A 25,171-nucleotide genomic window follows, 5' to 3' on the forward strand; every position below is an offset into this window, starting at 1 on the left:
CTTAAAAAGAAAGGAAAAAAAAAAAAGGGGAGGATTTCTGTGACAGTGTTTGTTAAGGCACTCTCCCCCTCATTTAATAACTACTCACAACTTGCCCCACTCTTTCTGCTCGGGCCTGTTTGCCCCTAGGCCTAGGAAGAAGAATTAAGTGTTATTTTACACCAGAAATTAACCCTTCCGTATGCCCTTCTCCACGCGTACGAGGTAATGCCACTCAAAGGCGTAAACGCTAGCTAGCGTGTCTGCGCGTACACAAAAGGGTGCAGGGGCAGCCCCTGGGGGAACGTATTTTCTACAGCGACGGGCACTTACATAGGCACAAAATTGGTTAAGCGTGTTAATAACACAACTTGGAATATACTGTGAAACAAAAGATGTCTCTGTGAACTGACTGGAAAAAAACAGCGGAGCAGCGCAGACCTGTAATCATCGCAGCTCACGCCACACACCGCTGATCGTTGCCGTGGCAACAGACGGTGTTTCATGACATCACCGAAATCAAGGGGGGATAAGCAACAAGGGCGAAGAGATACCAAACAATTCCTGGAAGGGAGAAATTTGTATATATATATATATACATTGAGCTAGCTACAATGTCATGCAAACCAAAGGGTAAAGGAAGCAGGAAAAAAGAGCGCAAGATGCATGTACAGAAATTCCGGTGAATAAACCAGCTTCCTTGTAACCTTACAATTTTACCCGGGAAATTGCATTTGCGTGAAACACCTTCATTCTGATATTTTTCAGAAATGTGATACAGGACGATCTGTAAAACAAGCTATCCAGGGCAGCTGAAAAAAGAGCAAGGCCTTTTATGATTTTGCTCCAGATTACACTATTTACTTTTTTTTTCACATGAGGAATGTCTACAGCATCACCAAAGGGATGAAAAAACAAGCGTGAGTTACGTTTTTACAGTGGGAGACATATCTTATGTGAATAGAGAACAAGAAAAGAAGCAGTGTGGGGAAATGGAGCCAAAATACTGATAATGAGACTGTGAGAGTCAGCTAGCATGACAGCTCGCTACAATCCAAGTGATGAGCACGATGGTCTTACAGAACTTAGCTTCATTGAAGTCTAAGTCTTTTCATTGATTTCCAATGGTCTTGTACCTTCCTAAAAAAGTGAGTACTTTGGCCTCCAAGATATGCAAGAAACAAAACTTGGGAACTGATCCAAAACTCAGATTTCCCACGTTACTGGTATCTTTCTGCTGTGCTGTAGGTCTAAAATATGCGTGTGAGCCTAGAAATCTAATTTAAGGGCATTCTTCTTTTCAAGTTTGTTTCCCAAACCAACTTCTTTATTGCAGATTGCTTTTTGGTAGCTTTTTTTCATTTATTGGTAGATTTTTACCTTGCTGTTTGCTGTCACATTTTTGCATGGTCTTGCACATTTTATGAAAGGAGTGATCATTTATCAATAAAAAGAAGAGTCAAAAGGAAAAAGAACAAGTCCTTGAAACAAAAAAGTGTAACATACCATAGGATGCTGATCATGAAAGGATTAACTACAGTCACCAGTATTCCCTTGGAGGATGAAGTAGTGTTAGTTCAGACATAAAGGTGAATATTACCTCATACAGATTTACTTGAATTTGGCCATGTATTATTTGCCCTATCGTGATTGCTTCTGCATCTTCTCCCATAATACAAAAGCCGGGGGGGCAATTAAGCTATGGCAAAAATTAGTCAAATGAAAAGGAATATAAAAGGTGATTAAGAGGTTTGAAAATGTGCTTGGGTATTTAAATGAAAAAAAAAATTATTCAGTAGTTATGGGTACACAAAAATTTCAAAATGTGTCAGTTGTGGAATTTACTGAAGAAAACTGTACACTTTTTCAACAGGTACTCAGGTTCCTAAGTTTTTTTTTTAACACCTACTTGGATATATATGATCTAAATTTAATTTTTATCACTGGTACAGGAAGAGTCCTAACTGTAAGCAGAAAAATCACAGAATATATGAGGTGTAAGAATAAAGAACTAATGGTCAGCCTTTTAAATTAAGCTTCCTTAGGAAAGCAGGATCGGCATTACCGGGGGAGTAGATTTGAATCAGGCTGACAACATTACCCTGTGGTGACATGCTAATATGATGACATTCTTTTTTCATAGCTAGCTGAAGTGATCATTTTTCCCCAAAATAATACAGTGATTAAAAAAAAAATAATTCAAGGTATTAATTTTACTGTTTCATATTTTTAAAAGGAATTAAACTGTGGCATTAAGATGGAGTAATTCGCTCTGTTCGTAAAAAAAAAAAAGAGAAGTTCTGGTTAAGCTTAAAATAGTTACAATATGAATTTGCTTATGACTATTGGTCAAGCTTGAAAAGGTTTACGTATTATAAATATTCACAAATCATGTAATAGAGAGATAATCTATTTTAATAATACCATTTAAGATTGATATTGTGCTTTCACTTCAGAGCACTCACAAAATTGACCAATTAAATACAGTTTAGTTCATGCATTAGACTTTTTTTTATGGAGCTGACAAAGCCTTTTTGATTCAATTGGCATGTGAAACCGTTTTCTCCATGTGTCTCAACTTTAGTTCCAGAGACCAGTTCTTTGCTGACAGAAGAAGCTATAAAGCTGAAAATACAAAAGTATGTTATAAATGGTGTTCCAAAATCATCTTAAATACCATCATCACAACAGACACTCAAGGAGCCTTATTTTCTTTATTTTAAGGGAGAAAAAAATCAAAGGTTGTGCAATTTCAGTGTCAAGTCTGTTCAAGAGTAAAATAATGTATTTCCTTGGTGTTTGTTCTGATTACTCCATTCCAGTATGCCAGCAGGAAGAGTTTTGTTCCTGCTCCTTTACAGCAGTTTCTGACTCTCTGCATATATCAGTAAGCTATAGGCAACATTTCTAGAGAAACCTTAAAAAGTAAACCTAATACGCCTAGTTATGTACAAATACATAAGTACAAAGCAGAGAATAGTAAAAACCATAGCAATGGACTTTAATTAGGATTTCCATAATAGCAGCTGCTTATCTAGAAGAAATTACTACTATTACAGGAGAGAGGAGGTGAAGCACAGCTACTGTTTTACTGGTACATTGGGAGACCCTAGAACAGCGCAGAGCTCTCTCAAAGTGCCACGCACATACTAATCTTGCACCAAATGGTCCTGCTGACTAGAGTGTCACAGTTCCCATGGCTCACACTTAGAAGGAATTCATCTCGACTCTGGGAAAACCTTGTAGGGGCAGCTCCTGAACATTCAGTCCGTATCTCCACGGCGCTCACAGTGATGCCTACACAGTGCTGAACTGCACCGAAATGAATGGAAACAAAGTTGTTTAGCAGCTTGTGGTAGTGGCCTATTCATTTTGCTGTAGACTTTATATGCTTTGGCTTCTAAAGAAAAAAGAAAAATAAATGGAAAAGGTGTTAAAAGTTATACATTTGGAACCAGTTCCTTAAAGTATCATGAAATTTCATTTTATTTGCTTTCTTTTTCCAAAATTTTGTGTTTCCATAAAAGGAAAAGCTGTAATTATTAAATTAAGGAGCTAAAAATCCCTTTCTTTTAGAAGAACCTTACAATGAAATTACCTGTAAAGAGGATCAGTTCTTAGTTTTGGCTGGTTTTTTTTTTAAATGTGTCTTGAGTTCCAAGTATATAAATCAAGATATTGCATAATAACCCTAGCCTTTTTTTTTTTTTTTAAATTTATTGATTTAAAAAATAGCCTGGTCTGCTGGTCAGAGCCCTTAAAAATTGCAAGTGTCCTTTTTTTTATAAAACTGCAATATAGAAAGAACAGTAAATTTTCAGCAATGTGACTTAAATATTATATTTTTTTCCTTTGAGATTCCTTACACAACAGCGTTTCAAAAAGACAAACAATAGTCTCCATAAAGCCAATTGATTCTATTTGGCTAGCATGAAAATATTGTTTACTAGAAGGCAGAGTACTTAACAGGATTCCAGCCACTCTTAAGTTGAGCAGTTTTATTCCTTCACATAAGAGATGGTTAATTATCAGTTAGAACACAAAAGGCAACTAGATAAGTCTGTTGTAAAATGTCCTGATGCCCACTATTGTTTTCCTGCTCTTCGGCTTTTAATATTGCTTTTTAAATATCTCATCTGTCCTGAGAATTTATAACAGAATCTTTTAGGATCCAAACTGAGATACACAAGCCAATCTGATGCTCATTTTTTAAATATGAAAATACATGAGGGTTAGGACTTCTGGGTCAGACAAGCAATGAGAAAGCTCCTAAAAATTTGGGGAGGGGTTTTCTAGAAGACAAAAAGATGACCTGTTTGTTTGTTTGTTTTTGTTTATTTCATATTAATCATATTTGGTCCAAATTAATCTTAAATTTCAAGTGCAATCAGTGATGCTCCTAAGCCAGGCGAACTGAAATGAATTTAACTGTCATTAAACCCAAGGTATACTGAATCCTAGCAGGATTTTGAAAACAGATCTTTAAACATAGGATTAGATTGATAAAGACCCAAAGGAGCCTCCTAGAAGACCTCTCTTCAAGTGCTCTTCAAGTTTTATAAAAAGATTTTGAAAAAGGCAGTGATTTAATGATATATATATATTTACAGAAATGAATTCAGCGTGAACAGAAGAGAAACAGAAAAATACATTTTTCTTAGACTGCTCAGAATGGAAAGCATAGTTTGATCACTAATCTGGCGTAGCTAGCCTTAGGAATAAGATGAATTATCATTACCAATAGAGATTACCAAGTAGACTACAACTTAATATACTTACAAAGATAAGATTATGCATTAATTGTATTACAGCTGTGCGTTTTTCATGATTTAAGACAAATGCCTGCAACTATTTCACATCAGTCAGATGTTTGTGGGATGGCACTGAAAATCTTGTCTTGCAGTTTTTTCTGGTGTTCAAGCATCTATGTCGATGTTTTATCCACAACACAAGCGATACAGAAAGAATGTTCCATCTGATTAAATAAATAGTAAGGGTATTTCTATGTAAGAAGAGTTGACAATTTCAGTCAGAGCTTTAGTTCCCTAAGGCAGTTACTTGGAGAGGTGAGAATACTGTTGGTTTTGCATGTGAAAAGGATACATTTCGGTGGCAACTGGGCTGAGATCACAAACTGATTCAATCATGGTCACTACCCACACAAGAGACTGAGGAGTGATCAGGCCTGGGCTTGCCAAAATAACACTTAGTCAGAAAACCTGTACTTGTTATCAATATAGCGCATTTTTAATCTCTGTGAACAGGAAACCCTACCTGAAAGAAGAAAAGCATCTTGGAAGAAGCTCCTGGGGAAAAAAAAATAGTAGTTTGGTCATAAGAGAAGATCTTAGAAGTGGTTTTTAGAAGTAGACTGATCGCTTTTGAAGAATATGCACAAGTCTAGCATCTGGTGCCTCTGACAGCGTTTCCCTAGTGGTGTGGATGCTTTTATTTTTTTTAGATTAATTTAGAGCAGTTTAAACACTTTAAAGAGCCAAATCTGAATCTAATGTAAAACAGAATTCTTACTATTTCAAGTCACAAAAACCCCCAAACAAAACCAAACACCCCCCACAAGATAAACTTGTTTTCCTGTTGTGATTATGCTAAAACTAAAGTTTTATTCCTTCTGAAAAGGGTTGCAAAATCTTGTGTTTATGCCCATTATGAACAGGAGAGATATTTGTACTTACAAATTTCTCTGCGTAGTAGCACACAGTGTGCTGCAGACTGACAACATCTAAGCAGAGTAAGTTGAGACTTCAGTAATGGCATAGTAATTTGCTTGCTTTTACTGCTACCTCATTCTTGCCAACCCATGCTGTGTTTTCACATTTTACACGCACTCATTCTACGAGAGATAGTCTTTTATGGTATGTCTGTAGAGTGGCCAAGAAAATTAGATTCTGACAGGCACCTCTGGATACAATCCCCATGCAAGTTATAAGGAATCATGTCCACTAATCTGAAAGCACAAGTTTATTTGATCAATGTACTAAAAACATTTCTAAATGGTGATTTCCACATTGGAAGTGTCAGGCAAGGGATATACAGTAGCCATATCAAAGCTTTTGGCATGGCATAACAAGGTTTTGCAGGTTCTGTACATGGAAAATGATGACACGAAAAGAGATTGTCTTATGAGGAGAGAGCTGCAGAGGACCCTCCAAGGGACGACTGCAGTTTCATAAGACAAATTCAGAAAGGGTACCTCTGTCTGTAAGTACCCTGGAGGGCTCGGATTCCTGGGTAGGTCCGTATGAAGATGAGACCTTCCTCCTTCCTCCCTTCCTTTCCGCAGAAGGACATGGAGGAGGGAGGAGGACCACAGTCCAGCGAGACTGCTTCTTGGCTTCTTCATGACGCTGAGACCCACCGTTGTGTTCATTCACAGGTCAAGTTAAGCCCAGTGTGCAGGATTAGGTGCATCTAATGAACCAAAAATGCTGAGTTTCTGTACAACAGCAACCAGCTAGGAACTATGCCTTTAGGGCTGAACGGTGCACTTTAAAGAGAGAAAAGCAAACCCTGGGGAAGTAGAAATTAGTTTCCTGTATAAGACACCTTGCATTTGAACCTACTCTGTGTCTCACACTAGCTCATGACTAATTTATCCCACATTCTGTTGGTAGCATATTTTAATTGTATTGAAATGTGCTTGGCAAATGGGACCATTAGTGTATCTAATGAAGTGTCCACATTCACATCTGCAGGTGCAAGCTACCTTCATTTTTGTTTCAGGGTAAGAAAGTAAGAAAGCTTAACAGTATGTAGAAGATTGATGTGTTTCACTAGACAAAGAATGGCCTCTCAGGCTTATGAAATCTTTCAAAACCTGATTTAGAATAAGAAAGGAATAACTGTTCTTGAACGGGCCTAATCAGAATCAGTACCAAGCGTTTAGCTGTTAACTCCAAAATCCTGTGTTTGATGAGCTATCAGACAGAAAGCTGAATCAATTTTTACCATTGTCTGTGTATTAATGGCTTCCCTACTGATTTTTAACTTAATATTTCCTCATCTGTCTGCATAAACCTAAATTCTTGAAATGCACATTTTCTTTGTAAAAACAAGTAGCTGTACGAGCTACTAATCCACCTTCTGTGACTTCTCCTGCCTTGTTTAAGAGCCATATGTTCCACAGAACCCAATGCAAAGCAGGCATAAAAATACCTTCCCTTCTCCAAAAGCGCGAGTTGTTTTATGTTTGGTGACAATAACCTACTTTTGAAGGAGTGTTTCACTGGAGGTCCTAACTAAGTTTAACTATGTAAGTATAGTAACATACTACACAAAGGTATAGTTAGTACATACATACATAGAATAGCTATGTAACACAATAATGTTTAAGTAAGTCTAGTGTTCCCCTTTCCCTCCGACAAGGCGACATTGCTTTACATACTACTTTATGAAATCATGAGCTTTCTGTATCCTCTATTTCTGTCCGGAAACCCCAGAAGATCACATCAGGTAAGCGAAGTTAAAGAACATAGGAAATACGGGTCTAGGGCTGGACCCTGAAATTCCCACTCATCTACCATGTAGTTTTTGCCATAGGCAAAACCACAAGCAAATCCTTGCACAGTTCAGTATTTAGGCTTTGGTGAAAATATATACATATGCATCGCCATGGGCTACATTATCTTGGTGTATTTATGTCTGAGTCTATTTGCTTAACTTAGAAGAAGTGTGCTTCTACTGCATGCGTGGAATAGTCATGCTTTGGTCACAGAACACAGTCATAAATACATAACTTTCCAAAGCAGTGTATTATAATAATAACATAATATGGGACAAAACCCTTCTGTTTTCTTAATCTTGAATGTGTGAGTTTGGGAAAAAAATCATACACAAATGCATAATGAAAGCTGCAATGTGAATTGCCTGAAAATTTACCTGAATGCTAAAAATGTACTTGGCCAAAAGATATTCTGTTATTTCTTTCTAGATTGGGAAAAATGGTTTATTATTTTTACTTTTATTGTATTGAAATTGGAGTTTTAATCCAATGGTTATGTGAAAACTAATATCAGGAAAAGCAATTCATTTAGGAAACTAAAAATTAAGACTAATATTTACTGACATTGTCAAAAAAAAAAGCCTTAAACAATGTTATGGCTTATTTTGGAAGCTAAAGGTGGTTTTAGGCACCTAATTTAGGCACCGGGATCTGAAACATGTCAACTTCAAAAATATTTTATTATAGAGAGAATGCAGGTTGCTAAATTACACTACAAAGTCAAGGCGTATTCAGGGTATGTGATCCATCCATCAGTCCATTAAAAACGTATGAACTTCTCCTCACTAGCACTCTCACTTAGTTTAACCAGAAGCAGCAGCAAAGTCATGGCTAAAAGGGTGGGAAATGTGCAGATCACCTTGGGAGACTGCACCTTCTCTTGCAATTGAGCATGTTCACACAAAAGACAAAATATATTTCCTGTGTGCCAAGTAGGGGAGCCCAGGAATGAGTGTTCAGCAAGCTGTGTGTCTGGAGCGCAACAGAGACTGCTGAGAGAAGCAGGCAGCCAGAAACACAGCCAAATTATAGAGGTGATGAAAAAAAAAAAAAAAAGAAACTTTACCTGGAGACTTAGAGGAGACTTTAAAGATTTTGTTGCAATCCAAAAAAATCTGCAGATGTTCTTGACTAAGAGCAAGCCTGAAAGAAAATAACTTATTCCTGTTCCAATTCATTCTGGTTAGTCTATTTGCAAAACTTTGGGGTTTTTTTAGCTTATGTTCAAATACAAATTGATTTTACAGCTTTTGGTCCAAAGATAAGAGTCTACTCAGACCCATCTAAAACTTAGGCCAACTCAGGGTCTTGTCACATGGAGACAGCAGTGAAAGTTACCGTGCAACAGAGCCAAGTTCGATCAGTCTGTTTGGGTGGCTGCAAATAAATAAAATCAAACAAGTGACCTCTTCCCTTTCCCTCTTCCAAAACAAATGTCAAAACACAAAATCAGTATTCCCACTAAAATCTCTTTTGGCATCCAGTGAGCATGACAAATTATATCCTATGACCTATAAACGCAAATTGCCAGACATTCTGGAGATGTAACGAAACCTTCTCAATCTTTCTAATTACTAGCATGACAATACGTACAATTAATTTTCCATTTCATTGACAGCCTTTAACACTCAAAGTGCTCATTGTGATCTAGATTAATCTAGTCTCCTCTTCCTCCGCAGGGAACAGGACTTCATCTGTTAATTTTATTGTCAAATCCTTAATTTCTGATTTAGTTCCAACAAATGTTTCAGAAAAAATACCTTGACTGAAAACAAGGAAACAACTACTATGTTGCTGGGTCATTTGTTTCTATGTTTAATCTCTCTCACTGTTACACTTTACAATTTAGAATGAAGGGAGGCAAGAATTAGCGTACTAGCAGAGGGAAAATTCACATAGCAATTTTCATCCTTCATTACATACAAATGTATTGCTCCACCATGTGTGGTCTACGTCTTGCATAAATCAGATAACAAGATGAAAAGTATGTAGCTGAAGTCCAAAACACTAAAAAAAAAGATTTAACTGTTAGGAGAAGTTCACAGAGTTCATAGTCATGATACAGTGCCATTAGCTGGAGACCACCCAAAGTTATTCGTCACCTCACTGAAGGAGAGCTTTGCAAAGAAGAACCCAGAAGTCGTTTCTGTCCATAAGCTGACAGGGGACCTAATATAGCTTACTTCCAAAGGTGAAGAGATTTAAATATTACTAAATTTATACTGAAAGGAGATGAAATTATGGGCAATTATGAGCAGTTAGTACGTAGGTTATTTACACTGCTTGACAAATTTGCCTTATTCTTATGTAATGTCAGAAACAACATGGATGACTCACAAAATCCATCTATATCAGTGAAATACACTCCTAATTAAAAGTGTACGCCTCCAGCCCTGACTGTGCCCTCCCGTAGAGATGTCCTGGTGTGCCAGCCGCCACATGGCACTCGGTGGGGGAGAGAAGTGGCAGGACAGAGAACCCAGCTCTGGTCAGAAACGGCTGACCTCCCTTTCTTCATCGCATCCCTGTTCTTTCACCAAGTAGGAAAGTCCTCAGGCTGGAGACCATGACCGTTGGAGGTCCTGGATCATTCTGCCACATTTCAAAGTTAATAGTCTGTCTTGGTACAATTTAGCCCATGTTATTTTCCTCTGCTCTTGGCCTTGCCACAGCTGAAAAAAACCAAAATAAAAAATGGCACTTGCATTACTGATACAAAAGCAGACTCAGCTGTTGCTTCACCTTCCCAAATATTTCTGTCTTTCCCCACATCTTCCTCCAGAAGTGAAAATTCTGCATGTCATTTTTGAAAAATTATGAGCCATCCCTCTTTGTCCCTTCTTCCCGCCCCCACCACAAAAAAAAAAAAAAAAAAAAAAAAAAAAGAGCAGCAAACCAAAACTGTAACACTGAGAAGGAATGGCTTCACTCCCTGCTAACTGCAGCTCACTCCCCAGAGTGGAGAGAAGCACTTGCTGCCTCTGGGCCATTCTCACAGCAACACCTATTGCTGGCCAGGCCACTGCCCTTACTATTAAGTGTTTACTGTCGTGCTAGTGAGCTGCATTGTACAAGGCTTTGTAAATATAGGCAAACGTTTAAGAGAACATGATTCAGCTTTTTTAATGGTAACAACTGCACAGTAACTATAATAGAACAGACTTTGTTAATAGTATCGATGCACAGATCCTCACTGCCTGGAACAAGACACTCGGTACTTGCCCGTTACACAAATATACACAGCCTTCAAACTTCTGCGTGGATACATGGTGAGCAGGAGACTATTGAAAATTTATTGGTATGTGTGTAGACAATGCTGTATTTGAATTAAACCAGAATGCACTTCTTCAGAATTAGCTATGTTATTATTCCTTTGCCAACAAGCAACCCATTTATTTGCAAGCTAAATTCTGAAAGATATCCTGCCCTTCTTTTCAAAGACTTTTGTGGGAGTTAAAATTCAGTGGGAGTTATAATTCACCCATGGGAGAGGAGGGAATCTGCAAGCCAAGGTAAACAAATCTTCTCCAAGTCACGTGTACAGTATTTCTGAATTTTGTTTTCATGTCATCCAAACACAGGATTAGGGATGAAACAAGAACAAACAGCTAAAACGATGCAGGAAATACATTTACCATCACCGGGTCAGACTCTTTTTATGTGTAAATCAGGTTAGTGCCAAACAGTCAAAGAAGCGGTACCAATTTGCAAGGAATGAATGGCTCACTTTATTCTAGGTTAGGAGCAAGGTCATTAATACCTTTTCAGGTTTATATCTGAAATCAGACAGATATTTTAAAAAGCTTATTATCCGTGAAAACCCTGGTGACATCTTTCTGTACATGCTGTACTATTAATGCACAATTCCAACAGGTTGTCTGTGCATTGGGATGAGTGATAATCAAAGGCAGATGTCAGTAAGGGACAACTCACCCTTTCCAAGAGTAAAAGACAGAATATAAAACCAAAATGTTCTTTTCTTTCCTAAAAACGTACAATGCTTTTATGATCACGTCTTGCATAGCCGTTAAATAACAAAAGCAAATCAAACTTTTACAGCTGCATTTCTAAAAGCAAGAGCAGGAATGCTGATATGGTTCCTTTTGATCCTGAGTATCATAGAAGGGAGGGGTACAGAACTTCTGCATCGTCAGTTAGCACAGTGTCTTTCCTTGAATTCTTGCATTTAAATATATCTAGCAATCTGACCCAATCTGCTGCTCACTTTTCTCCACAGAAGAGGTCAGTGCTGAAAAATCCCAAACTGAGAAAGACTGTATTTAATATCTATTACAATGGTATTTCACAGATCTTCCACAGCAATTAAGCACCTAACTACCCTTAAACATCTGCCGTTGAAAAGCTTGAGAAAAATGTAACCAGAAAAAGACTGAAGTAATCACATAATGGCAGGAACAAACCACAGGCTGAAGGTATTCACATATTCATGAATATGAATAAATTACTCCAGCACAATCCAGTGCAGAGCACATAATGGCGCTCTCCTTCATAGCTGGAAGCCTGGCAAGAAAGAAACGGCTTCACTAATTTATGTCCTTCAGACGCCTTCTCTGTACTAGGTGAATTCAACACAGTACAATTTCTTGAAACACAGAACTAAAATACACAAAAGTCATATGCAACCAGTTGTAAGCTAGCTAGTAAATTGCTAATAGGACCCATCTCGTAGAGGTGCTCTGCCCATACATACAGTTCCTCCTCAGGTCTAGGCTGCCCTTTTAACAGGTACCTAAAGCATGTCGATAGTGTGTGCCCTATCATTCAAGTGCTAATAATACCCTCGTGAGACTAAAACTCTTGGTCCGTGCAGTTGGATGCTGCACCTCAGCTCTCAAACATCATCTAAGCAGCTCTTCATGGTCTTCTCTTCAGCCGTGTAACACACCAGACAGTATTTAATTGTAAGCTGCACAATTCATGCCTCACTTCTCCTGCTCTGCTACCGCTCACTTTTAGTGTTTACCACCAGAACTTACTCTCTTTTCTGTAGCTATCTACTGCCTTTGGTCTTTTCTATATCTTACTGATGCAATTCTCTGTTCCAGTGAACTTCCACTCTGCTTTTCAGGGCCACCTGTTACGCTCTAGATCTTCCTGTTTTTCTATTACCCAAACAATTTATTTTTTTTTAAGTGGAATCAGTTCTTTCTATTCTCACTCAATCTATTGATCTGCTACTCTGTCCTTCTGTCCTTGTCTTCTAAAGTTTTGTTCCTACATTTAAATTATAATTATTTTTTTAGCTTTGTTTTACTCTGACCCAACAATTTGGGGTACATAGGCTCTTATAAGAGCTCAGACATTGCTATAGGGCAATAATACACAGTTGTCACCAGGACAATTTGTGCTCATGCAATTCTCAGTAATATTTTTAGGGGGTGTCAAAATTAGAATGAGGGCAGGCAGAAATAGAGCATTTTTATTTCATGATGATAGAACAAAGCATATGCTGATTCTTCTTTCCTTTGAATCTATTATCTTCATTGAGAAGAACACACAGACTAGTATGCCTGAGTTTCAAAAATACCTCTTCTGCCTTATGGAGGAGGATATTCTCATCTTAGTGAGGTAAGCTGATGGCTGTAATTTCCAATTCAAGTTTCAGCAAATTGCATACAAAATTCTCACTGCACTGTGTTGAGAGCACCCTTCTCAGTATGCCCCATATAAGGCTCATACCTCTATTGCCAAAGAGCAGATGGGTAGTAAACTGAAGCACAAAGCATCTGTGCTCTGGGCAGCTTATTCAGTTCTAAATAAAGTTTTTATTTTATCATAATGTTAGGAAATGAATATGAAAAGGTTAACCTGTATGCTGCTGTTTTATTAGTAGCTGTGTCTTACAGCTATCAATAAAAAGATTACTAAAGCTGAAACTCAAGCCAACATATTTAATGTAGTTAACGTTGGAATACTTAAGATGATTATATGATTGAAATAGAAAAGATGCCATTTTTTCTCAAACAGTACTAAATTAATGACTGTTGCATTGTATATCCTAATATCAGTGTAGTAAATACACTGAGTCTTATCACAATAGCAAAAGTTAGTAATTCATGATGCACATGGGAAAGAGTAAATTTTAGAAAATGTTTTTGTTTTGGACAAGTGCATTACTATTTAGCATGTGAGAAAATAATTTAATAGAGGAGAGAACAGAGGTAACTTTTTATTTCTCTGTTAAATCATGTTAGCAGTTATTTACAGTAAAATAAATCCTGGAATACTGTACCAAGAGATTTGCAACTTGCCTATTAGACACAATAAAAGAACATTATTTGTCCTTCAAGCTAGAAAATAAATCTGGTAATGGGGGCATCTCAGACTGAACCGTAGTCACCTGCTTTCATCATGAACTTCTTTTTCTGAAGAAATAAATAATAAACATTTTAAATTTTTTTTTTATATTGTTACTTTAGTTCCCTACCAGAATCATTCAGAAATCATTTGAGAATAGAGTAGTAGAAGTGATAAAATCTGATTTAAGATAAATGACATTCATCTCTTTGACTGCTGATTGAACAGACTGAGGTCTTATTCGGGTTGGGGGTAGAGATGATACCACTCTCCCCTAAATTTCCTGGAGAACATAAAAGTGAACAGTCAGTCAAAACTCTGTAAATCAAGTGACCTCAGGTGTGTATGCAGTGATTAAGCTGGACAGAGAAATGATGCAACCCTTAAATGTTAACTGATGCCTAGGGAATCCGGTATGTTTCTAGCTTGAAAAATGCCCAACAGTTAATACTGTTAGGGTTGCTTTAACACTGCAGCGGGGCAGTACTGACATTATTACATGGGATTTTGTTGATGTTACCTCATGATCTCAGAATAAGAATCATCTTTCTTGTTCTGGCAATTAAAATTCTATTTATAGTGTAATTAAGCATAAAGATTAGAGTGGGTACTTTTCTTGCTGCATTAGATGAAACATTCAAACATTAAACACTGCAAGTAGCAATGATTGACTTCCACCTCGTCCGTAGCCTCAAGTGTTAAATGTTAAATGCTGGCATCAAGGGGAAACAAACCAAACAACAAACAAACCAGCTTTAGGTACTATTGTAAATCGCAATGTTATAATAGCAAAGAACAGATGGGCTGCATTTCCAGGGCTGCAGCAGGAGAAAGGCGGAGAAGGAGAGAATAAGATATAGGCTGAAGTGGTACATTGAGATTACCGGAACTGATTCAGGAGATAATTCAGATAAAAGCGACTTCATGTACTTTTGTATCAGAACTGTTAACTGGACATATATTGATTAGGTCAAACAACACAAAGTTACAGACTTACTAGAAGGAAATTTCACTGAGGCTGTCAAGAAAGTCATCTGAAATGACACGATATCAATGTGAAAGTCTGAGTTGAGTTACAATGAAGATTTCAGTGTCCTAGTTGGTTACGGAGAAATAAAGATATAAACAAAACCGCCTTGACTTCCCCTCACGTTGGAGCCAAACACATCATTCTGACTTATGCGGAGCGACAGAAAATGGTACAGATTGCGTATACTCCTTTCCTGTGCACTGAACGCTATGTGTTGCTTAAACGAGATCTCAGAGGTGCTTAAGCTGCTTAGACTAACTTCACGGGGAGTGCTCAAGGGAAATACCATGGGGCTGGACATAAGCGGCAGCGCAGTCCAGCGTGTGAAGTCCTCGGCAGCAGCTAAGGGACAGTTGCTTGGTGCCATCAAGGCAGGTCCTGAGTGTGTCCAGTTATACATATGCATAGCATCATCTAAAGGAACTTTCCTGATGATGCTTCGAGTTTGTTTCTGAAATGCAGTCCAGCATCATAAAACAGACCCGTATTTACTTACACAGCGCAGGGCTGCATAGAGAAAGGAGCTCAGTCCAAAAGTAGAATAGTTAAATCAAGTCAGTCCAAGCTGATGAAGCTGTACTGCTTCCAAGCCCAGAGCTAGCTTTTTGGTGCTTGCTTCAGGATCTCTGATCTGCATCGTGCTGTACAATAAAAGCATGGTCCTGACTGTCTAGGAAAATTAGCTGGCCGGGAAGAAGAGGGCTTGAGAAGTTATGTTTTCAACTTGGTGCTCATCTCTATTTACGGATCTAGTCAAGTGAACAGATTTTTGCCTGACATGATATGTATTGTCCCAAAGTGCTCACAAATTTGAAAATCACTCAATATTTCGTGTACTCTTTCCATTTCTTCAGGTGACAGAAAATGTAAAGGCTGATTGCTACCCTTGTTTTGACGGTACTTTCACTATCATTAAAAATAAAGATGCTTTCTCTTCTGCAATACACTCTTTTAGCAGCCAGCAACAAAAAGAATAAGGCCCAGGAATACTATTCCCTCTCAGACTGCCTCTCTCACACCCACCTATCTGGGCGATTTTCCACTGCTGTAATCAATTACAGAGAAAGGCTTGTTCAAACAAACACTATTGCACGAACGTGATTGATTCAAAGCAATGTCTTTGGACCTGGTGCCTTAGTGGGAATCCCTGTTCATGGGATTTTGACAAAATCAGGGAAGTAGTAGCTTACCCAGAAAATCAAATTGCTATTTTAAAAGAAGGCAAGTCCTAGTTTGATGTCATAAGAGTTCCCATTTCCATGTGAACTGAACTGTATGATAAAACACATAGAAGCTAATATGTTTAATATGTTTAAGCATTCTGAACAAAGCACTGAACAAAACTCTGAAGTTAATGTCCAATGTATGTAACAGGAAATCATCATGCATTTATTCACATTTTGATTCACAAGAGGTGCTGAAGAAAAAGAAATGCTTAGGAACAGTAAGAAATGGCAAACACACGGTTAACTAATATAGTTGATTTTAAGTATAAAGAAAAATGATGTATATCTGACTAGTTCTTTTCCTCCTAGGCTCACTACCATTCCTGATCTCAATGGGATTATTTGAAAGGTCATTCTTTAAAGGTCTTTCTTTAAAGGTAAAGATACATGCATATTTTTATAGGATATGCGCGTAAAATAATAAGCTCCTAAAAGAAAGAATTAGGTAACCTCTCTTGTCTAGAGTATGGACACTTACTAAGGTCAACATAAATCCATATGTATTAAATGACTTCATATTTTCTTAAGTATATAAAATGTAAGAAGTTTAGGATTAAATAAAGAACGGTTCACAGGGTATGTAACATCATACTGATAATTTTTGTAAGTATCCATCAAATGAATCAAAAGGTGTGGTTCATTAAAGAGCTCACCAGACTTAGCTAGAGCAGGCTTACTACACCTAGCAACAAGTGTGGCAACAATAATTTCCAATGGCAGCTTCCTGTGCAAAAGCCTACCATTTCGAAATCAATTAAAACAAACAGAACTGACCTGCTGACTCTGCACTTTGTGAGTAGACAACAGGCTTTCTAGAGGATGATCTGAAAGAACCTTTGAATGCTGTAGTATTACAGCTCAGGAGTTGTTTGCTTTCTAAACTTGGTAAGAGTGGTTTTGTTTTGTGAAGTTTTCATTTCTTGCTATGCCTAGCAAAGTTTTATTGTTTATTTAAAAAAAGAGGAGAATATTTGTTAAACTTAAAACTTCCAAATCTCTGCTAAATGCTTCAGACATTTTGCTGATCAAAAGAACACAACAGTGAAAAAGCTCTTTGAAATAATAGGAGGGGTTTTTTTGTTGTTTTGTTTTGCTTTTTAATTTTAAATTTTCTGACATTTATATTTCTTTGTAACTGGTAGCTGGGGAATATGGCTCAGGTGACATCAGGTAGGCTATCGGAGTCTACGTGACAGAAAGGTTAACACACGTTTAGCACTTCTAACAATATGGAAACCAAGCAATCTCTAACAGTACAGTGACAGAAATAATAAGAAACCTGTTAGCGATTCTTAACCTTGATATAGACCTTGCTAGGCACTAGGACCTTCTCACACTCCTCAACAATTTCTTTAAGTGACAGTCTAGCAAGTCTCCCAAGTTCATGCACAATTTAAGTCTTCTGAAGAGGCCAGTGGATGTCAATATGACCAGTTACCTACTTAAATCTATAGATGTAATTTTACATATTGCTGGCATTATTGGAGTAATTGTTTTGTATCAGTGCTACACCTCTTCAATAGATGTTGTTCTCAAAATTGTCATAGCTGTCAAAGCCATGCTTGCCAAAATACTAAAACTTTGAGGAAAGACTAGAAAAATGTTTCTAAAAATTCACAGCAGTGACTGTCTATTTTTTATGAAATAGAGCTCTGCAGGAAAATTGTGGAAAGATCCAAATAGTCATCAAAGGGTTATGATCGAAGGACAAAGTACTGCAGGCAGATTAGATCACACTTTATGGAAAGATCTTTGTCACAGTTAGTTTCATGTGAAGTAAAGAAAAGCTTTCCATTGAAGCTCCATTGAGGTTTCCATTAAAGAAAGGGTGTCTCTTCAGGCAGTAATTCAGTCCTAATGTTAAAAGCACCCATACAAGTTCCTCTGCAGGAACTTGAAAACTTATATAATAAATCAACTGTAAAACATTTTACCCTATGAATATTTGAAACAGTGTCACTACTTTTTAAAATTTTCTAGTATGGCAAAAAGAAGAGAGAACACAAAGCCCTGAAATGTTAACTTCAGGATTTTATTTTTTTTTCATTGCTAGGAAACTTACTGCACCCTCATATACAGAGAGAATTTCTATCAGCCCAAGGAGTGCACCCCATCTTTTTTTTTTTAATTTGCAGTGCATTTATTTACATTTAATATGTCAGTTTTAATTGTTTTCTTCCCCATTGCTAAAAAAAATGAAATAAGGAGATCTTGAAAATCACAGAAAAACAAAACCCCAAACAATTTAACAGATTAATAGATTACACTAATGGAGAATGTCCTGAAGCAGAAAGGTTAAAAAAAAAAATACTGAGACTTTGACTTCAAACAGATGAAATATATCATTAGAAAAACTGTCTACCTTACAAACAGCTCACATAACTGCTCCAGATCTGTAGATCAGGCTGGGGCCAGGAAAGCTGCTCAGCGTACCTAGAAATCCTGATAAGAGATTCAGCCTTTGCGCATGACGTGGGGAACCTGCTCTTCACAGAGAGCGTATTTAACGGTTCTCCACTACTGAACAAAACCGCGCAGAGAGGTCTGTGCCCACTCCCGGCTTACATTAGGGCACGCATGGCAGAGTACGGGGGGGATAAGATGTTTTGTCAATATCGTGAGACATAATAGCGCAATTTTTTAAATATACATCAACTTAAAACCGAAACTATATTGCGGCAGTTACAAGGCCGCTGCAGAGAATACATTTCAGAAAGTACAGCCAGTTGAGTGAAAATTTATGAGACGGCAATAACTGCCTCAACAGCAAAGCTGTACTTTTATGAGCATGCTTGAACTATTCTGCTTTAAATGCTAAGTGAGGCTGATTAGTGTAGATAAACAAAAATGAGTGTGTTCAATACACTGATCCACAGCACAGTAAAACTTTTCAGAGGGCATAGCCATGACAACATGAACGCTGCTAAAACTGAGAGAACTTTAACTGTTTTCTGGAAGCTGAGCTTCCCCAACTGTGACAAGGATACAGTAGCAGCACTTATTTTATCCCAGCCTTCTGACTGTACTGCTTTTTTTCCTACTTAAAAGGAAACATGAGGCTGTGGATTGCCTTGGTCTTTTCCTGAGTACAATCCAGTAGCCTGCTACAGTTTCAGTTTCCTACTAAAAATGGGTCTGTGCAAACTGCGAATCATCTATGCTGCATGACCAAAAAATATTAGTGGAGATAATGGCATCTTTATCTTCATTTGGCGACTTTTCCACATCTAACCAACAACACCTTAAGGTGTCAGGAATTAAGTTTTGCTCCCTTGCCTCTTATCTAAACCTCAGATACACATTGAAATAAGGGTGGCAGTTTGCATGGATTGCTAAAATAGAGGTCGATGAAGGACTATATTGTCATCCTTTTACAAACTTTTTAGCCCATGTCTATTTCTAACTTTTTATGTGTAAATATGCATCATGACATGAAATAAAGTCAAACCCTGAGGAACAGAAAATGAGAAAGCCTTCCAATACTATCAAACGCACACAATATTTGTCCTCTGGCACCTCTGCAGAGTGTCCCACGAGAAAGGCATGTGGGATGTTCTGTTTGCACAGCTCCAGATCCTCCAGGTTAGGACTGCAATCCTCATACTCAGATTAGCTATCAGTAGTCAGCAGGGCAAATTTACTTCAGGAGTTTTACCTCGATTTAACTCATAGTTAACCAAATTTAACTTAAAATTGTAGACTTCAGAAAACATGTATAGGTTTTCCTCCTTGGTTAACCCACTGTTTTGAAAGATAGGGATGAGGTAATGGCTCAGCTCCTCAATCCCCAGGGTCGACAGCCGGCTGACTTTGAGCCAGCAGTGTGCCCAGGTGGCCGAGAAGGCCAACGGCATCCTGGCCTCTATCAGAAATAGTGCGGCCAGCAGGAGCAGGGCAGTGATCGTCCCCTGTACTGGGCACTGGTGAGGCTGCACCTCGAGTACCGTGTTCGGTTTTGGGCCCCTCGCTACGGGAAAGACATGGAGGGGCTGGAGCGTGTCCAGAGAAGGGCAACGAAGCTGGTGATGTGTCTGGAGCACAAGTCTTATGAGGAGCGGCTGAGGGAACTGGGGTTGCTCAGCCTGGAGAAAAGGAGGCTGAGGGGAGACCTGATCGCTCTCTACAACCGCCTGAAAGGAGGGTGTAGCCAGGTGGGGTCAGTCTCTTCTATCGAGTAACTAGAGATAGGATGAGAGGAAACGGCCTCAGTTGCACCAGGGGAGGTTTAGGTTGGATATTGGGAAAAATTTCTTCACTGAAAGGGTTGTCAGGCATTGGAACAGGCTGCCCAGGGAAGTGGTTGAGTCACCATCCCTGGAGGGATTTAAAAGACATATAGATGTGGTGCTTAGGGACATGGTTTAGTGGTGGACTTGGCAGTGCTAGGTTTATGATTGGACTCGATGATCTTAAAGGTCTTTTCCAACCTAAATGATTTTATGATTCTAAATCTAGTGCGTTGCTAAAGGAAACACTCTGACCTGACTGTGGCCAGACTCCACCGGCGAGCACACAAATCAAGGGCAGTCTTTGGCCTTTCCCAGCTCATGTGCACTTATAAAAAGCCTGACAGCTGACTGACTATATTTTTCACTCAAGGACACAATGATGGCAGAGTTTTCACAGAGGTGTTTGTGTCATTAAGTACTTTCATTCTTCTCTCTTCAATGTTTTGTTAACACTGTGGACTTGACCCTACGACCCTTGCTCACTCAAAACTCCCACTAGCTTTAATCAAAGAGTCTAGTGACTAGAAGATGGGGCCGTATAGTAGTAAAATCTGTTCACAGTTCTGCCATTTTTAAGCATCCTTGAAAAATATCCAGCTCACTTGAACTTGGCATGTGAAAAAGTGTCTGATAAATGTCAAGGACCTCACTATGGTCTTTTTTTTTGCCCAAGGTAAAGAAAGCCATGCAATATGTCCTGTACTATTTTAATACTCTGTCTTAGGAAATCCTCAGCTTTTCCAAGAGGCACCTGGAATATACATTTTATACATCGCAAGACAAACAGATGCAAGTCCAAACAATAAGTGGAACAGTAACATTTGCCATGATTATTACTACTAAATATTCAAAGGAGAATTACCTCTTGGCAGTTTTTAATTCAGAGCACCACATGACACTGAAGAGAAGTTTACCAAGGTTTCTAAGTGCTTTCTAAGTGATTTTGAGACAGTTTTTATCAGAAGAATACCAAGAAAGGACAGTAAGAAACCAGCTGACTAATTAAAAAAAACCCACAAAACCTCCTAAAGAAATTAGCTGAATTTCCAAAACAAAAACCCACATATTCTGTGGAAATTTAGCTGAGGCACAAGTGGGAAAAAAAAATCTTGCTAGTCATTAATATGACATTTTTTCAAAAGGAGTTAATATGAAAAGTATGGGTGCAGATTAAGGGATGGATATAGTCTTTGTGGGAAAATATTAAAAAACCCAACCTGTGACATCTAGGAAAAACAGATTAGCCTGAAACAACTTTAGAAACATCTCAAATAGAAGGCTGGAGGAAACAAAACAAACACCCTCTGAAACTGCTGCCAAAACTGCTATTTTCACTCCCTTTTATGAAACAGGTTTAGACACCCAGATTCGTAATCCCAAATCAAACTTTGCAAGATAGTATAAATGAGTATGGTCATTATTTCCATATATATATAATCTGCTACCTGTGTTGCCCTTTTAGGCAGAGGGTTAAAGGCACCTGTATGGAAATAAGCTAGATTTTATTTCATACACTCAGCCTAATGACGAAATCAACTGACATCAACAAGAGTTCTTTCATTCATCCTAGGCAAAGTTTATTTTAACTAAAATGGGTCTTTAGAAGAGAATCAAAGTCACTGCTCCTGTAATTAAACACAGAAAGACACAAAAACTGCCAGCAGTGTAAATCCTGCTCGTTAGTCACCATTTCTCTTTGTTTCTGTAAGGCTGGAATAACAGCAAGAGCTTTTCCCACAAAAGTGAGGGTAAATATCAATCGACTCTACAGTGCTTTGAAAATGTAACTATAGGTAAGTAAACTGAAAGAAACGGATTATTTTACTCCATTGCCCAGGGAATTACCCCTTCCCCCTGAAACCCCCCCAAATGAAAAAATAACACAGATCCTTTTCACTAGGCAGTTGCACGTGCATTCAGCATCTACTGGGTAAATGTGGAGACAGAGGGAGAAGAAGAATTTGGGGAATTTGGGGAAGTTGGGTGAATAAAGTATTCCACAAATATAACCCTTTTATTTTCCTCCGTGGCTGATGGCAGAGCTGTTTTACCTGGTAAGAATTGTTATTCCTTCCTGTAGTCAAGTTTCTTATTGCCCAGAACACAATCAAGATGGAGATTTTATAGACTGAAAAAGTAATAAGAAATTTCTTGGGGAGCATAAACCGAAAGTTATGAAGAAAGAGAAAATATGTAAGGTAGATCCTACACAATAACAGACTAAAGAAATAATCAGATGCATAATGTCTCAGGGAAAAAAAAATAATTAAAGCTTTCTGAAATGAATCTGAAGTCCAAGGTTAGTGAAACCTTTCACTACAGTGAAACCATGCACCCTGAGAAAGAGATTTCTGATGGAACCTGTTTCTTCCCTTAAAATGTATTTAAAATTCAAACTTGATTCTTTATTCCAACAAAAGATTTTATGGAGAATCTTTTCATCACTTCATGGTTTCTGTATTGCCATCTTGCTTTTCCGATCTCAAGAAATTCCCTTTTATATACAATGAAAATTATCCTGTTCAAGCAGAAATCATAAGGACTGGTATTGTCAAACATGTCAAACAAACTTAACTGCTTTTCTTCTCACAGTGTATTCTACCCAGCATTTCTTGCACACTACTGGGATGTTGATTTTTTCTTCCACTTCAGCAAAGCAGAACCTTTACTGCCAATTTAACAATTTTCTTTCGAAGACGTACCCTTGCTTTTGCTGACATTCTGTTCCTGGGTTTGTGGCAAGTTCTTTGTAAACACATAAATACATGGACAACCAATTTGGCATCCACAGTGAAAACCCTTCTTAAAACTCACTTTTGCTACAGAAATACTCCACAGAGGTACACAGCTGGTGTCTCATGATCGCTCATTCTTAGAGCATTCATGAATGTCTTTGTTGCTTTATGTTTTCTGTTTTTCTTTTTAAACTATATATAGTTTAAAGTAAAGAAAAAAACCATCTTTTTTATGTCCAGCATAGCTGCAAACAACTTGTTATGAGGGCTCCTACAGCAGTAACAAATACTAAATAATATCCTTGAATCCAAACATCAATATACAAGCAGCGTTTATTTATTTCATGCCTGTAAGGTAGATACTTGCGGTTCCTTGGACAGCGCTTGCTGGAAAATTCTTAAATAATAATAATAATAATTATAATTTTAAAAAAATGTTGAACAGCACAGGGTTTCACTTGTATATAGTTTCTTTTGCTATCCTTGCCACAGGCCAATTCAGAAGAAACTCCTTTCCAGTGATGCACTGAATAATGCGCAAAGTGCTCTGAGATGAAAGGTGTTATATAAATTCAAAAGCATTATGAAGGACTAATGCCACACTTTTTAAAAGCCAAATGCTGTTACCTCTCATCACTTGGCGCATGCCATTCAAATTAACCCAGCTTTTAGCTTTTTATGTTGCTTCTGGTCTGCTGTTGGAAAATCTGTATTACAGTTCCTGAGAGCTGACTGTTTGTTGAAACACTGTAAATGAGGTCTTGTATTTCATTTCCTTACCCTAAAGCAGGGTCAGGTGTACCTACAAAATTCCTGACAGATACTGCTATACAACCTCTTCCCAAAGGTCTTGAATGATGGAGAATTCGCAGTCACTGCAGACATGGCTTTATTTTCTATTCCATTCTATTTCCTCTTCTATTTCCTATTACATAAACTGAACTCTGCTTGCTGCAATATCAAGCCATGCTTTGTGCTCCTAATGAAGTCTGTTAAGTAGCCACAAATACGAAGTGGACAACTTGTATGATACCACTATATTTCTTTCCCTAGCTTGCTGCTATTAAGAGTACCTGAAAGTGTTCAGCAAAGGAATTAAATACTCCGGGGTCCTGTCTTCTAAATTAAGGTCCATTTTAAAGGTTATCAAACCCCTGTATAAATAACAACACCGGATTTTCAGACTCTGGAGATCTCTCTCTTTGTGATTGTTGTTTGCCAAAAGTGAAGACTGCCTTTTTATTGCTTGTTGGAACAAGTGGTAACATTTGTTGGTTTACGGAGTTGCCACACGCAAGAGAAATACCATATTGTTCACAAATTACTTTAAATCACAACCGGCACTCCTCGGTGAAGAATATATCTGGACGAAACATGCTTTACTAATGCATGAAGAACATAGGCAGTGAAAAAAAAATCCAAACCGGTGGAGCTTATGGCTGGTTCCTGATGAGCCTAGGCATACCTATGACAACTAGCAACTGGTGGTGAATGACCACCAACTTCTTCTTCCTAGCCATCCCACGGGAGCCCATTGCCTGGTCCTGCCCAGCCGTGAGCCCAGCTTCCCCTCGCTTGCCCACGCAGCTGAGATGTTCTGCTCCGCGCTGAGGTGCCGGTCGGGGCTCCGGGGATCTTCCCGGGGCTGCTTCTTCCCCGCACACGTCCAGGGCTGTCAGGGTCTTGTCCCTAGCTCCATTCAAATCCAGAACTGGTTGCCCTTCAGCAATAGCAAGCCAAAGGTGTTAGGAAGGGGTGGTGTGGGGGGGAGATGGGGAGGGAAGGAAAGAGCCCACGTGCCTTTTGGTGGCAAGTTTGTGGATGTCGGAAGATCTCAGAAAGATTCACAAGCTTCAGATGGTACATTAGGGACAAATACATCTATTTTTTCTATTTTTATTCAGAAGAATGCTTTCTTATTTGTAATATGATACCATGTGTTGCAGAAAATGCTGAAGGGTTAAGTGTAGAGAATATTCTTCCCTTCTAGTTATTTTTAAATATCAATAAATATTTTATGTCCCATGTAAGTTAGTCAGTAGCACTTTTCAAACCACTTTGAAATTACCGGGCATTTAAGTTACTCAGTTGCAGTTTTTTTACCCCAATTTAATGTAAGCTTTCCTTTTGGCAGT

This window comes from Aquila chrysaetos, chromosome 18, assembly GCF_900496995.4.
Source record: "Aquila chrysaetos chrysaetos chromosome 18, bAquChr1.4, whole genome shotgun sequence".
In the NCBI taxonomy this organism is placed as follows: Eukaryota; Metazoa; Chordata; class Aves; order Accipitriformes; family Accipitridae; genus Aquila; species Aquila chrysaetos.